Below are 16,829 nucleotides of genomic sequence, written 5' to 3'. Positions count from 1 at the left end.
CACCCCCCCCCCCCCCCCGCCCCAGAATTTTTGTGTCTCCTACGCCCCTGCAAGAAAGAAAATTCTGTGGCTTAAATAGAGTGGAGTGTTTTGTGTTGATCTCCGGCTGTGCGTCGCGTGAGCCTGAATCCGTGATCTGCACGCGGAAGAGGGGCACATCTTTGCGTACTCTGGGTTGCTTGAGCTCTGGGCTAGAACTGTGAGCCACTCTGCACTACAAATAAGTAAACTGCACCCCTGAGGTGCTCACCGTCGGCTGTGTGTCTGTCTGTCTGTGTGTTCGGCCGACAGCAGCGTTTTCGAATCAGGCAGGACTGCCCAGTGACCACGGCAACTACCGCGGGGGACGTGGAGAGGGGGCGGTTTGTAAAGCCATCTTTGCCCTGTGGCCCTTGGCGCCTACCCCGCACCCTCCTCTCGGTACATTCCTCCCAGGTGAGGTCCTGTAACGTGTACAGACTCGCAGCCCGCCTCACATCTCTGAGAAGCCTCTGTTGTTGGCAGGAGGCGCTACAGACGTGAGGTCAAGGGTGACAGCTGTTGCCAATGACCCCTTCCAGGCGCACCCCTCGCACACTGCCACCTCACACACCCAGCCCAGGGTGCTCCTGGCTCTGACCTCTACCCCAGTGCGCCCAGGCAGACCAGTTCAGGGAGGGGCGCTTGCCTCACTGGTGCTTGAGGGAGGGGGAGGGGCAGGAGGCCTCGGCAGAAGGGCTGGGGAGGAGGAGTTGGGAGGAGGGGGGGTATGTAAGAGGGTTTACTACAGCGGGGACCAGAGGCAGGAGACACGGAGGGCCGGCATCTCCCGCAGGCGGTGGAGCGCCCCACCTTCGCTTCGGCTCCTCATCACCATCGGTAAGTACCCCCCCCCCCCGATTTTTTACTGAGGTCCGGAGGATGGAGGGACTCCGAGTGCTGGGGGCAGTGAGCGAGAAATGAGGCGAAGACGTAAAACTGCTTTTAAAACGTCTCTGTGCTGTGTACTAACAGCAGGGGCTGGGGGGGGGGGGGGTTAAGGCTGCTGTGGGCGACCCCCCCCCCCCCCCCGCCGCTGCTCCAGTATGGTGTGGTGGGATATTGTGTATTTAATTACTCATCCTCAACCGAATATCTTTTCCTATCTCGATAACATGTGCCTGTCGTTTACCCTATACAGCGCTTCGATGCCCTTTGCTAGGCTCGCGTGACAGAACACCACATACACCCAGCTTTCATTCATTTACAAGCATAACATTCACACAGCACAGCTTTACTTTTCTCTCTGTAACACATTTCTATTACTCGGACCCCAAGTGTACAATGAATGGGTGTTGGTTTGTGGCTTGTGATAAACATTAAGGCTTGAGACAGTGACGGTGATTTGCGATAGCTGTCAAACGCCTTCAAGTGAGAATCCCTTTCGCCATCTCCTCGCACGTTTCGCAGGTGCACTATGAATTCTGGGACTTGCAGTTTTCCTTTGTTATTACATATGTGTGCTGAAAAGACTCCAGAGTGTGGCTTAAAATACCCGACTCGACCCGTTGGTGCTGTTCGTGCAAAATCTCTTGCACCTGTGCAGAGTGCTGTCACTTGACTCCAGGATGGCCTGAGGGTGACCTCGTGACCTGCGGCCAGTTGGACGTCACAGGGACGTTATTATTGGGTTTTATGGCAGGGTGCCAAAGATATTTGTCGCACAGAGCGTAGAATCTTTACAGACCTGCGCGAAATGTAGCGCTCCCCGTCAGTGAACGTGGCGCTTTCCATTGCATGATACGAGGGATTGTGTAAATCGGATGTCTGTGGTGATGTCACTATGAGATCTTGTCACACTGGTGTTGTGGTGCGTCGTATTTATTAATGTGTAGGTTACTGTATGCACACGTGTTACTGTGCAAACGGCTAACAATGATTGCACACAAATATGGGCTCCTGTGAAAGTTGCACAACGCATACATATATTTCTGTGCCCCCCCGTGCATGCTTGTCTTTCTGCACAGCCACGTACATGTCGGTTGAGACGACTATACATATAGTGTCACTGTTTATTCACACCTCCAGACATCAGTCGCCATGACTTTCCAGACCTAGGTAAATGTGCTAATCTACACATACGTGTGCTCTGTGCAGACCCCTATATACTGGGGTATATTTTGTATTGTGCACACGTGTGAACTTGAGTGAGTAATCGCACACACTTGCATTTCTGTTACTGCGACTGAACACAGCCCCTTGTATCACTGTGCAGAACACAATACTTGGGTGTGTTAGAGCTGCTCACACTTTGTAATACAGTGCAAATTACTTGAAACTCAAGTTATTGAATCCAAACCGTTTTCTTGTGGCGACCACTCCTGACAAGTTTGTTACATGCGTGTGGTAATATGAAGAGCGAAGTGCATGTTGTGCCTCCACAATGACACACACACACATTTGTTAATGTGTAGACTAGAGTGCATCCTGTTGCTGCACACACCTGTCTCCTTGTGCAGAGTTCTCCATGTGTGCTTATGCTACTGCACACCCACTTGTGTTACAGTGCAAACCTTTGTGCGTAGTTGTATTACTAGAGACACTACGATTGTTGCTTTGCAGACACAGTGAGTACTCCTTTTAGGTCGCAGCCTGCTCCTGCTTTGCTAATGGCGACCTTCAGAAAGTTGACCACGGAGAGCGTTCGGCTCTGAGTGCCCTGCGGTTTGTAGCTCACGTTTCCTTACTTTCTATTGGCTGCTTTCTTTGCTTTAGACTCTCCGGGTTCAGTGCGTCCCTCCCGTTGCCCAAACCCTGTTTACTGTATTCTTCTGTAATGTGGAAAAAGTTGATGCTGAAAATCCATACATTAGTTTATGTGAACGAGAACGCATGTGTGGATTTAAAAAAAAATATATATATTTTACCTAAATTCATGGCACGAAGCTGGTAGACAAATGCACAAACAGGAAATCCCAGATCAATCCCACAGATACGCGCAGTGACACCACAATAGTCCGGGGAGATTGGGTCCCAATAAAGCACACCTGGCCAGAGGAGGTGCGCACACTCCTAAAACACCACAAAGTCAGATGCCACATGAATTGGGAAAATATAGCCAATCGGGACACACACACACACCACAAACAGTGGTCCCGAGCTCCCCAGGGGCGGCTCTTCAGTAATGACGAAGGAGCGTTGCTCCACTGGTCAGTCAGTTGCAGAAAAATAAAATATTAAAACAGTAAAATCATTTATTGTTTGCGGTAGGGGCTCTGGGTGATGGTGCGTGCATGCGGGGCTGGGTCATAACGGGTAGAAGTGCTGGGCACTTAGAAGTGTGCATGTAAGTTTGGACCGCCAAAGAGACATGCACACTTCTATTTCTCCAACCCAGCTGTGTTCAAAGTCAGGTTGGAGAAAAGCTGCAGGCTCCCAGGCAGCGTCTGAGCGGCAGAGCAGGCTGCTCGGACCAAGCCTGTGCTTCTCGCCTTCCCTGTGTGTGTGTGTGTGTGCGTGTCGAATATTCACCAACCGTATCTGATTGAGGAGCGGGCACTCGTTGTGGGGGTTCTCTCATTTATTGCGTTGGCTACCGCATACACACGAGCAGGGACGCGTTTCAGCAGTCAAGCTGCCTTTATCAACCTGAATTGCGCCACATTTGTGCTTCTTTTAAAGCTTACATTTCATTAAACTTGAAGATGCCCTTCACCTCACAGTGATTGGGTAACTACAAGCATGTGGGCAAAATGTAGTTCGTTTTTATACAGAAGCTTAACAAAATATACTCAAACAACCACAACAGCGTAAATCCTGCAAATCAAATTTGCCTAAAGCTTATTTTCTAACTGTGTTATCCAGAGTTATACCGTCCTGTTTATATTATTCCAAAACAGTTCCCAGCATGCTTTGTTATGTAACATGTAAGACCCGGACCAGATTATTAGAAGTCCTCCAACTGCACATGAAGGCATAACACTGATATTTTTCCTTTTTTTTAAAAAACCCAAAGTCGCGCATTTGACCAGTTTACACACTTACTTCAGACAGCGTTGCTAACTTCCGTATCCTGTCAACTCCTTAGAGTACATGTATCTCCGAGGGGATCCTGTTCTGTACTCGGAGACAGCTCGTTGTTTCGGACCAATTGCCCAAATACAAAGGAAAGAGACTTACAGCGGCGACTTGCATGAAGCTAGAAATTCGTGTGTCCGGTGTAACCAATCCCGATAAGCAATGGTACGGTCCCACAAAACCACCACTTCCTTGGCCAGTGCCATCTGCGGTGTCCAGCTCCATCAAGGAGTGATTATACCAGGGTGAGGCTGTGCTTTTAGGTAGAGCAGTTCCAGTCACCGCCAAGGATGCTTTCCCCTCCAGCGCCCGAACTCTCTCCTCCACATGCGCCTTCTCCTCGTCTCCTTTGCCACACTCCTTACATGGGGGCAAAATACAAAATTGCGGTGTACTGGCGTGCTGCCAGATCGCTGGTGGTGCTTGAAGAGGGTGCTACCGCTAACACCTAGAAATAGACTTCGAATATTCCCCAACCGTATCTGATTGAGGAGCCAGCACTCGTGCGTGTGTGTGTGTGTGTGTGTGTGTGTGTGTGTGTGTGTATATATATATATATATTCACCAAAACGCCCTGAAGCATTGGAGGGGCACTCGACCGTGCCTCAGACCATGGGGTCAATCATTGCCTCGCTGCAGCCTGCCTCGCCATTGCCATCAATATTCCTTAATGCCGACGCGTTTCGAGGCACACCACGCCTCTTCATCTTGGGCAAGGAAAACAAACATCGATGACTCACCTCTTTTGTTTCCATTATTTATTTATTTCACACACCCTTAGTGGGTTTGGCTTCATATATTGTCCACTAAGGGTGTGTGAAATAAATAAATATTGGAAACAAAAGAGGTGAGCCATCGATGTTTGTTTTCCTTGCCCAAGATGAAGAGGCGTGGTGTGCCTCGAAACGCGTCGGCATTAAGGAATATTGATGGCAATGGCGAGGCAGGCTGCAGCAAGGCAATGATTGACCCCATGGTCTGAGGCACGGTCGAGTGCCCCTCCAATGCTTCAGGGCGTTTTGGTGAATATATTTATTATTATTATATATTTTTTTTTTTAATTTCCCACACCCACTCACTGTCATTGTGCAACAGCTGTCACTGGTGCTCCCCATGCCAGACAACTGGACACGTTACTGACTGGCCACATTGTGTCCATGCAAGGTCGAGGCCCACCTGGATTATCTATCGAACAATTCATTTATGACTAAAAAAGACGGTGACTTGCATTCCTTACCATACAAGGATCACCGTAATCATTTATGGCATACAATGGACTGTGTAGAAGAACGTCTCGGATCGATTATAAATTGAGACAGTCCTCCGACCCTATGCCTGTAACTGATCTTCTGACAGCGGGGCGTGGCTAAGTGCCGTAGATTGCGGCCGCGTTGTAGCAGAGCTCCCGGCCGGGACTCGTATTATCCTGATGTCACTTCTGAACCTGGGCACTACCCTGTCCCATACCTATCATCATCTGCCTGTGAACCTGCTGGGGTCGATCACCGGTGGCGGCAACGCCGTGAAACACTGTGGCGACTGAGATATCCCGTATTGAACACTATCAGCACTCCAAGGCCCTGTGATACAGCGGGAGGGGCCCGCCGAGAGGCGGCGTCCAGAGGCCGCTCGCCATCGCTCCTTGCTGAGGACTCACCCGAGGGCGGCACAGACCCAATGCACGTCTGGAGCCGAGCTGATGATACGGGTGGCGCGGTCCAGCGTGTGAACGGGGGCCTCTGGAGTCGAGGGGTCCGGGACCCCTGCCTCGAGGCCTCCTGCGGCGCGCAGTTAACCCTGAGTGGGGGCCGCTCCTGACTACTGCGATCTACGTGCGGAGCTTCTCTGGTGAGGATTTCTTGACTACTACCTTCCCAGGAGTGCTGTGTTCCAGAGGGGGGGCCGGCAGTCGACCCGGTGCGCCACTACTGCTCCATCGCGCTAACTTCGTCACTGGGCACGGCGTAATGGCGGAGGCGCCTGTCCTGTGATCAGCGCTGGGACTTCTGCATCTGGGAGGTTGGTGCCCCTATATTCATTGTGCTGGTTGCCCCATCGCCCCGGGGCTGAAGGGGGCCCCGTCGGACGAGTGTGGGCCGGCAGAGAGGTGAGCGGGCTGTGCAGCCTGGCGGTGGCATGTATGTGTCTGGACTGCCACTTGAGCGTCGGCTGCCGCCTTGAGGGAGGCCTGGGCCCTGCGCTTTTGTCTTGAGGGAGCTGCATTGAGGACTTCCCATAAGATAGCTGACTACATGGGAATGGACGTTACTGAAAAAGGGTAAACCCAAATAGTGTCGCTGGGACCTGGGTATATCGCGGTACTGTGAGAGAATGGTCCCAGTATGCATTTATTCAAACCAGAAACAAAATAGTAAAGCAAATTATGAAAACAGAAAAACACTGACGGACTCTGGCATCACGAGACGACCGACTGCGCCCTCCGATTGAAACGTTTGGGCAGGCCAACCACGGTGGCCTTTTACTGGATTTTCCCTTTAAGGGACAAGCTAGTTACTCCCCCTTTGTCATTTGTATGCCATTCCGTTCTTTCCACTGTGGAGCCCACACGCCCATGTGACCATGTTTACCCTGCCGTGAGTCTCTTCCACGATGCCTCCCTCCTCCTCATCACCCCTTTGTCCTGAGGAAGACCCCCATTAAGGTTTTTCAGCTACCTACGACACCGTGGGGTCGAAACGTCGACAGCTTTCAAACTGGCCAGCTTGCGCTTCAGCACAATATGTTTACGGAGGCTTTAAAGCATGGTTATGTGAACTCATGACATTTGTTGCATTTACTGTGGCTCACAGAGAAGCCGTGTATCGATTCCGTTTGAGGATCACAAGACCTGCACTATATATTACCCATCCATTTGCACTCTAAATCCCCAGCACTCTCCCTCTTCACCCATCACTTCAACCTTCACCCTTTTGGGGGCACTAATGCTATTAGAGCAAGTGATACAATCTGTATGAATAATGTATCTGCACGTTCATTGTGATTAAATAACAGGGGACCATCATCTATTGTTTGTTTTTTTGTTTTTCTGTTTTCATAATTTGCTTTTCTATTTTGTTTCTTGTTTGAATAAAAGAGTACTGGGACCATTTTCTCACTGTACCTACATGGGAATGGACGGTGTGCGTACTGCCTGTGCCCCTGTCACCTGCCTTCATCCCTAACCGGTGCGCCTCTCTTGCCCCAGCCATCCGGTTGCGGCCCAGAGTAGGGTACTCCTGTCACGCGGCCCATTGCGCTACCTACGTGCAGCGAACGATACCTGCCTCATATAGCGCTTCTAGCGCACGGGCTGCCTTCTTGCCTGGCGGTGCCTGGAATCCACTCAACAGCAGCTGCTGTAGACACCTGGGTGCCTCCTTGATTACTCGACATCACGCACGCTACAATGGAGTGCCCGAGGGGGAAACCACCCGATGGGCCGTCCGCCGATGACCCACCTCAGGGGGATGCTGATTCGGCCTCCCAGGCTTCTCCAACCAGCTGCGTTCTGCTGACGGCCTTGTCGCCCCCCGACAAACTGGACTTGATTCTTCAGGAGATCAGAGACTCACGTCAAGCGATCGAATGTCAGATTGGCACACTTACTACTAGCCTCACTGTTCTGCATGCAGATCATTGTAAACTCTCAGATACTGTCAAAGACCATGCTCCAATGCTAACTGATCTTGTACCTCAACAAAAAAACATTCTGCCCAGTTGGCACAACCGAATAAGCAATTAACTACCCTGCTGGACAGAGCGGAAGATGCGGAAAGGAGGGCATGACGTAATAATGTCTGCATTATTGGCATGCCGGAACGGTCCGAAGGTACTAATGCAACACAATTTGTTGAGCAGTGGCTCGGGGAACGGGTGCCCCCAGAGGGACTCTCTGCCTTCTTCTGTGTGGTGTGCACATCGTATCCCTACAGGTAGGTCAGTCGCAGGTAGGCCTCCCAGGCCACTTATAGTGCGTATTCTCAATTCCAGAGATCGAGATCTTCTGCTACAGAGAGCACAGGAGAACGCCCCTCTACAGTTCGAAAAAACACCCGAATCTCCCTGTATCCGGACTATACAGTGCAGGTGCAATGCCCAAGAGCCTCTTACCAGCCACTAAAGAGGAAGCTCCAAGTCCTCCATTTGAAATACGCTTGTTGTTCCCAGCACGCTTAAAAATCCTTCACAACCAGAAAATCCACTTTTTTGACTGTCCCGAAGCAGTGAATGATTGGCTTGAAAACAAACTACCCTCCCGGTCCCTAGACCATATTGATCAATGGGTGGGGGGAGTGCAGATGCAGTCCAATAGGCTCAGACCCTTTGCGACCGCTGTCTACTAAAAGGAAACCATCACCTTAACAGGCCGTGTTGGAGCGAGAGTCGGCGCTGGAAGTGGCCGCCTCCTCCCCGGAACACTGACTATGCAGTGCTGTTGGACTCTGAAAGTAATGACATTCTGTTGATCTGCTTTGCTGAAGGACAGTAAGGCATTGCCAGCGTCTGTATAACATGACTTCTTTATTTTTCCTTCCCAGGTTTCAGCATAATCCAAAATCCTACATAGTCCTGGCTAGAGTGTAGCTTTGTTTATAGTTCTACAGAGATGCCTGGTGTGGGGCCCGCCCCCCCGCAGTTACTGCATGGTGTGACCGTTTGGAATTAGTGTATGTTAGTATATGTTTGGACCAGCATAGTTCGATTGTTGGCCCTAGTATTGGGGGTTGTATTTTTTCAGAAGTTTTCGGTTCCTGGTCCACCTTACACTTTTTACTTTACTGTATTCACAGTGTCTCCCTAGGGCATCCTTTTCTTCATGGGTGTTGAAATATGGCTGTCTTCGCTAAATATAAAATACGAACATGGAACGTGAGGGGTATGGGGTCAGTTCATAAGTGACACCGAATCCATACCACGCTGAATAGGCGTAAGGTCCATATAGCTCTTATTCAACAAACACATATGACAGACTCGGAAGTCTCCAAACTGCAGAGAAAATGGAAAGGGCAACCCTATAATACATCCTATTCTGCCTTTGCAAGGGGGTCACTCATTTGGGTCCAGAGCGGGGTACCCTTTGTGCTGTTGGAACAGAGGATAGACACGGCGGGGTGCTATGTCCTCCTGGGGGGTGAACTTGACGGTGTCCTGATTGTCCTTGGCAGCGTGTATGCCCCAAATTATGAACCGAATACCTATCTCACTAGTCTAACATGGTTTTAATGGATTGGGTAGTGCACCCCTGGGTTATTGGCAGGGACTTTAATTCTGTCTTGGATGTGAATCTGGACCGCTCCCTTCCCCCGGTCCAAGGTGCAGTGACTATTAAGACTGCAGATTCTTTAACATGCTTGGGCTATGGGTTGGAAGATCAGTGATGTGTTGCGGTTACACCATCCCAATAGTCTGGAATATTCATTCTAATCCCCTCCACATCAGCTACACACGCAAATAGACCGAATCTTTTGCACAACGTCCTCGTCGCCCCCAAGTAGTGGAATCCACATACCTCGCGAAAACATTATTCGACCACAATCCCCTCGAGGTGTTGCTTGAATGGGGGAGGGTTCCTGCCCCAGTCCCGACCTAGCGATTATGGCCACTCTCACTTGAAGATGGAGTGTACCGCCATTACAAATTATTTCACAGAGCATGCTGGTTCGGCATCCTCATGCTTAGTTGAGTGGGACGCGTTTAAACGGTGATCAGGGGGACCGCTATAGGGGCTACTGTTGGGGCTCGACAGGAACTACACACGAACCTCATCTCGGTGGAAGACTCACTGAATAAACTAGAAAATGAGGCCATCACTGACCCCTCTCGGCAGTTACAGGAAGCCAGCATTCAACATGTGGAGCTACTTGAACGACTCCGCTTAATAGACTACAGTACATACACACAATATAATCATAAGGAGGCAGACAAATCGGGGACCTTCTGGCTCATCTCATTCGAGATGCCCCTCCCCCGATCCCCATAACCGAAGTATCCGTCCCAGATGACACTGCAGCTTCCACCCAAGCTGATATCAAGGCGGCGTTCCATACCTACTACAAGACTCTATACACAGGTCCGACTGCTATATCCCGTGACCATAAAACTACTTTCCTGGATGACCTCACATTCCCTACACTGTCAGCGGATGCACAGTCGGACTTGGAGACCCCTATTGCCAAGGCTCACATACTAGGAGCCCTTAAAGACCTCCCTAGAAATAAGACCCCAGGTCTGGACGGTTTGCTGGCAGGGTTTTACTTGACCTATGCCGAGCAACTGGCTCCACATCTAGTGAACCTTTATAAGACTGCACTAGACAAGCTTATGCTCCCCACCACGACTATGCAGGTCCTGGTTGTTTCCCTCCCCAAGCCTAATAGGGATCCCTGTGATGTATCGCCCTCTCTCCATGTTAGCTACTGAGTATAAAATACTCAGCAAAATATTGGCGGAGCGTCTGCTCCCTTATCTCCCAAAACGTATTCACATTGACCAGTATGGCTTCATACCAGGCAGCAGCACATTCCTAAATATCAGAGGCCTTCATTATCTTATGGCAACTGCAGCGGCCCTTTCCGACTCTGCTGGGTGTATCTCTCTTGATATGCAACAGACAGTCGACACACTTGACTGGACTCGATCTATTATACACTTCCCTCTACGGCTCGGGCTCGTATATATCGACTGCATACTCTGTGACCAGGGGTACCCGGTAGGGCTGCCCCCTGTTGTCAATACTGTTTGTCTAGGTGCTGGAACCCCTACTCCTCAAGCTTCGTAAGGAGGCCATGGACTTGGGGATACTAACGTAACACATGTAGCAAGCCTAGAACCCATTCCGGCTATATTTAAATACTTTGGGTGAAAGCGGTCCTGGTCATTAACACCAAAAAGCCTCACGCCTTTTTTATGCGACATAGGGATGCCCCAGACCCGATCTACTACTGACAACCGTCCCAGACACTTTTGTACATGGGTATACAAATCTATAGACCCCCCCCCCCCTCCCCTTAATTGATGGCAACCTGCAGGAGGCGATACGGTCCCTCCGGAAGCAGGTCTCTTTTTGGACCTCATTGCCATTGTCTGTGATGGGTAGAATTGCTATCTCAAAAATGGTGATGCTCCCCTGCCTCCTCTGTTTTTATTTTTTTGTCAACATACCGGTTATATTTCCGTTTCTAATTTTTAGGACATTAGACTCTACTGTTGGACCGTGTCTGGGGAGGGGGACGTAGGAGAGTGGGCCTGGCAAAACTACAGCTCCAACCTGAGGAGGGCGGTCTTGGAGCACCGAACTTTCGAGCGTACTGTATGGCTAGTCCTTTACAATGGCTGTCATATTGGCTAGCGGGCAGACACATCCAAGAAATTGGGTATACTGCCTGACTTCTCGGTCAGGGTACTCTTCACGCTTTACTTTTACCGCTGGCTAAAATCCCACCTACGGCTTCCCCCCCCTTGCTTAAGACAGCATTGATGTATGGGAAGAAGACACTTCAATACATAAAGAAAGCCCTCCCGTACTCTCCCAATATTCCCTTCCTTGGGATCCATGTTGCAAACGGGTCAATTTCTAAAAGGATCGTGTCCCCCTGGGAACGGGAGGGTGTGTCCACTGTTGGGGCAAGGTTTATAGAGGGTACACTAGCGCTCAGGGGGTTCCCTCGACACTGTTTCTTCTTCATGCTACCATTATATCAAATGCCATTGGTCCACCGAAGGGATAGAACCCCCAAAGCATGAACTTGTATATGCTCTACATCTGATGGGTACTGGTCGTCCTCTCACCCGGCGGCTCTACAGGGGGATTCGCACACACTCTGGGACATCGCTGACTCCACTTCGGACTAAATGGTCACTGGGTTTGGGGAGGGAGCTAACGGACAGAGAATGGACATCTATACTAGAATTTCCCAAGAAAGTCTCCCGCAATACTAAATTTAAATACATACAATACGTGATTCTACACAGGGCCTATCTTACCCCACATCGTTTGAATTGTATCTACCAGGATGCTCAGCCTTCTTGTCCCAGGTGTCAGGAAGCGAACGTGGACCTGCTTCACATGCTATGGATTTACCCCGCTTGCAGGATTATTGGCAAATGATTGGCTATAGAATCCAGGAGGTCACTGGTACGGCTGACTGGTTGGCTGTGGATAGCTGTCTACTAGGCCTGCATAAACTCCCCAAGAAACAAAAGTTCAGTATAAATTTGCAGATCTGGCTATGCTTGTGGCGAAACGGGCCATCGCCATGAGATGGAAATCCGCCCATCCCCCTACAGCACTAGCCTGGCAGACTGAAATGATCAGGTGGGCACTGCAGAGGGCGCAATCATTAGGCAGGAAGAATTCCGAGGCCACCGCAAGACTCCTATTTCTATGGAATGGGACCAAATGTTCGAAACATTCAAAGCCCTCGACTCACTTACCCCTCCGGTGTCTCCAGCTGGACCCGTGTCGCTGGCGGTTCCCATATCCCCTGCAGTCAACTTGCCCGAAGTTGACATCATGCCACGTTCTGTTATTGCCTAGGGATGTATGTACTATTGTACAGGTTTTGTATTTCCTTCAGCCAAACCAATGAATGCAATTCTCTCTTGTGCTACAGCACGCAGTGTGGGCCAGAGGACCAGGGGGGAGGGGGGTAACTTTCATTGTGTTTTTTTTCGTCTTTTCCTTTTTTTTAAGTGATGCAATGTTTAGTTCAATAGAAAATCACGAGTTCTCTCTACTGCCAGGATAGCCAAGTAGGCGTACCGCTCTGCACGTTTCTGACCCATGAAGGATGCAGATGTCCTTTTATTGATGGTTCTATCATATATCGAATGAGCGTGTATTATTGCATATGGAAACTCAATAAAAATTGTGTTGAAAAAAAAAAACTGATGTTCTGACCACAATGTTTAATTAAACTGTTCACATTTCAATGGCGGCCCCTCCACTATGGTGGAGGAGCGTCGATGTCCCAACCCCGCCAGACTCAAAACTTTGAAAAATTAAAAGATAATAAAAACAGATTTATTATCCTTTTATTTTCAAGGTTCTGAGGGCTGGACGAAACTTGGGGATGGTTGCACTGTTGTCAGTGCGCATGTCAGTTTGTCCTGCCATGTCAAGCCGACCAAACCGACATGCGCACTGAGCTGTCTCCAACCCACCTGCATTCTTAGCACACAGGCCAATTCTGATGCTGCCTTTAAACATGAGAGCAGCATCAGGATTGGCCACAGGGGTGGCTGGGAGCCTTTGCTGCAGCGAGAACATGGAAAAGTGCGTCGGGGGTGTGGAGGGTTTTTTTTTTTTTTTTTTTTTTTTTTTTTTTTTTTTTTCCCCTCTCCCAAAACGCCTATTGTTTGTTCAAGGTATTTCATGTTCAAGCCACATTTTAGCGAGCCACCACCAGAGCTGATTGGTCCCTTGACTGCAGCGAACGAAAGAGGACTCCGCCCAGATGGATTCACATTTGCGCAGCTGGGAAGGTGAGCAGACACCGCAATTGATTGGAAATTCTGCTGAATCTGTGGGGTAGAGGTCTATCCTGAAGTAGCCATCCGAGGGTAAGAGACTTCATCAGAACTTAACGCATTTGATAAACTAGGAAGTAGCATAAAAAAATAACCTAAGCACCGTGCCCCTGACAGAATCTGACATATTACCTATTTTATGTGTCCTAGCTGAGTAGTCATATGGCGGACTCTGAGGCGATCCTGCGGAAGCCATATGTTTTTTAATAGTCTGCTACGAAAGGTGGATATTTATTGTATAGCCATTTATGGCTTCCCGGACACTATTTTTGTGATAGACTATCCTGATTGTGCAGAGTTGGCACCTCAATCTTATATTTCTTAGTCTAAAAGCATTTTCTCAATGCCATCTGCTTCTTAACACCATTGATATCTTAAAGTAGCGAGATGTTGGGTCGCTTGACCGCTGGTCATGATACAGATGGTTCGCTTGGCCCCTGGGTGTGATACAGGGTGTGATTAGGGCATTCCCAAAGAATTTAGAGTGGTCACTGACACACAAGTTTTGGCACAAGGCTCGATACCCTTCTTCACTTTGCAGACAAAAACCAAATCCCGCTGGTTGCAAATAAGCAGGTGGGAGATGCTTAAAATGATGAACAGAACCGAGCTCTGCCTTAATTCAATCGAGGAAGAACTGCATGCAATCTGCCTTCTAGTAATACAGCATCGATGTTTTGGACTTGATGGCCGCGAAGGAGGGAATGGTGTGTTTGTGTGTCAAGATTGATGTGGCCTGCCGCACCTTCATTCCAGAGAACGACACAGATAATGGGACACTGACACTTGCCATCCAAACTGGGCACCACTTACAGAGACATGAGCCTCTTTGTAACCACTAATGCTCAATGCACCCCCACTTTGAAGCAAAAAGCTCAATTTGGGATTGCTGGTTGTGCCGGACTGAGACTGGCTACAGGGACCCAGTTAGGCCAGCTGAACAAAAGTACCATAATTCTGATTGCAGAACGATGCGTGGATCTGCATTGAAGAAGCATCATGTAGCTGAGGCCATACATTGGTTCCAAGATGCAACAAGGCTGTGAAGCGAGGTCCTGATTTGTCTGATTCGAGAATCCTGTCGTCAGGGCTTGCAATGCGAAAGCCAGTGTTGAGGATGCGCGATGCAGCAAACCTATAAGGCAGAGGTTCAGCATCGTTTTCAAGGCTGCTGTCAATGAGGGATAGGAGCAGCTTATGCCGGTGTGAAATGTTACCAAGGGTAGGGGACAATGAGCTGCGGCACACCAGTGTAAGGTAGGTTTCTTTTATTGTGTATCTGTGCTGAACAGTCTTTACTCCACAGCAGCCGAGGGGGTTGGAGTCTTCCCGCTTTGCAAGCCTTGCGTTGGTTTCTTCCTCCCGTTGTGGTTCCCGTCCAAGGCTCCGAAGGGAGGGGAAAAGAAACAACAAACACGGGAATACATGGGTGAGAAGTTTGTTCTGCTGCACAGAGTTTGAAAGGGGTACGGGAGTGAGGGGTCACCGGGGGCTACCGCTGCATCTTTGTGCCCAAAAACGTAAGGATGTGCTGCAGTAGAAAGACTAAGTGTGAGGGGGAAAAAGACAGGAAGAAAAAAAAGAATCCACACTCACACAGCCCCGTGACCTCCCCAACCTATACTACTCGGTCCCTCCCCGTGCAAAAGACAAACGCAAGACTCGATCCCGTACCTATCCCAGCCACGCTCCTCCTGAAACGTGGCGGGGCGAGTCGCGTGGTCGTTGGCCTCCTGGCACCTCTGTCTGCTCGGCTCCACTCTCTCTCCTGCTCCTCCACCTTCACTCGATCTCCTTCCTTTCTCTCCGACTCTAACTCTTTCTCCAGCTCCGACTCCTCCACCGGCTTTCGCGCCGTCGTGTTCTTCCGGGCTTCCTTTACTTGCCAGCCCCCTCGTTGATTGGCCCGCGGCTGCTGGTGCCGGATCAGCGGACCCCGCCTCCGGGAAGCTCCAGTCCGAGTTAAAGGGAACGTATGTGTCCTGTGGCCGGGGGTGGAAACGCACAATCGTTCATGTCTCCACCCCGTCCTTCCTCCGTGATGACCCTGTGACAGCCAGTTAAAGCGTCACACGGTGGTGGTTCAGAAGGTGATGTATCAGTACCAAGTGTGAGATGCTGCAGTGACGCAAGTCTTTTATGACCGGTCCAATCCATGCAATAGTGGCAGGGCATCGGTTATGGTCGAATGAGGGCTGCTTCAGCTGAGGAGATGTATTGGTTCTGCTCGAGGATGCGTCGCTCAGCAGAGGACGTGTCCGTCCCACTGAAGTAACCCCTTGGGCCCACTTCCAAGGGTCCAGGGCTGGGGTGGCACCACTTGCCAGTGTAGATTCACAGATGGCAGTGGCTGAAGTACAGAAACGGGTTGATTGGAAGTTGTTTATGTCCCCAAGTCTTCAGATCAGAAGGCCATCCAGTTAGCCCTTGGAGTAACTCTGGGTTCAAAGGATCCAGGTCCAGTTCTCACAACTAGGCAAGAAAGCAGCAGGTCAGCAGCACAGCAAGGCAGGAGTCCTGCAGAGTGGCAGTCCTTTTAGCAGCACAGACGTCCTTCTTGGTATTGTCTTTACAGGTCCAGAAGTGTACTGAAGTGGTGGTGTCCGAGGCCCAGTGCTTCTACCCAGTTGGGCCTTTGAAGTGGGGGAAACTTGAAAGACAAACCCTTGAAGTGCACCGAGGTCGTCCCTTCCTGCCCTGCCTCCAGACTCTCTACAGGGGAATATGCAGCCGTTTGTTGGGGGTCAGGAAACAGCCTATTCGATGTGAGGCTGGATCCAGCTCCTGCCTCCCATCCTGCCAGGATGGCCCATCAAGTCACACCTAAGCTCCCATTGTGTGCGGCTGTCTAGGGGAATACACCAAGCCCCACTGTCACCCACCCGAGTCATGTTAACAGAGACCGGCAGAAGGCAACAAATGGCTGAATTAAGAACATGCCAACTTCCTAAAAGTCGCAAACTGAAGGGGTTAGGCCCAAAGGACAGGAGTCGGGTAGGGCCATAATACTTATCCAATCCAACAAGGGGGACCTGACTCCTTTAAACCTTAAGCTCTTTTTACTTTAGAGCGCTAATCAAGCAACAAGTATTTCTGTTTTGAATGGGTTATTTATTTAACCATTCCTTTTAGAAATTCATATATATTTTTTTTTTTAACCAAAATTCGAATGCATGAAAAGAAAACAATTGATTTTCAATTGACATAACCTGATACAATAAACAGTTCACAAAATACATTTATAAACAAACCATAAAGAAAAACAT

General features: G+C 49.8%; 1 protein-coding gene across 1 annotated transcript in view; it reads left to right on the top strand.

Annotated features, from left to right (window-relative positions):
• The first annotated feature begins 740 nt into the window (after positions 1-740).
• CIDEC (cell death inducing DFFA like effector c) overlaps positions 741-16,829 on the top strand; it is a 105,735-nt gene continuing 89,646 nt past the window's right edge. The window contains exon 1 of the mRNA XM_085624282.1: positions 741-858. The gene's annotated coding sequence lies outside the window, so the exon portion shown is untranslated. The remainder of the gene's footprint in view (positions 859-16,829) is intronic.

This window comes from Triturus cristatus, chromosome 9, assembly GCF_964204655.1.
Source record: "Triturus cristatus chromosome 9, aTriCri1.1, whole genome shotgun sequence".
Classification (NCBI taxonomy): Eukaryota; Metazoa; Chordata; class Amphibia; order Caudata; family Salamandridae; genus Triturus; species Triturus cristatus.
This window is presented reverse-complemented; position numbering and strand designations above follow the sequence as displayed.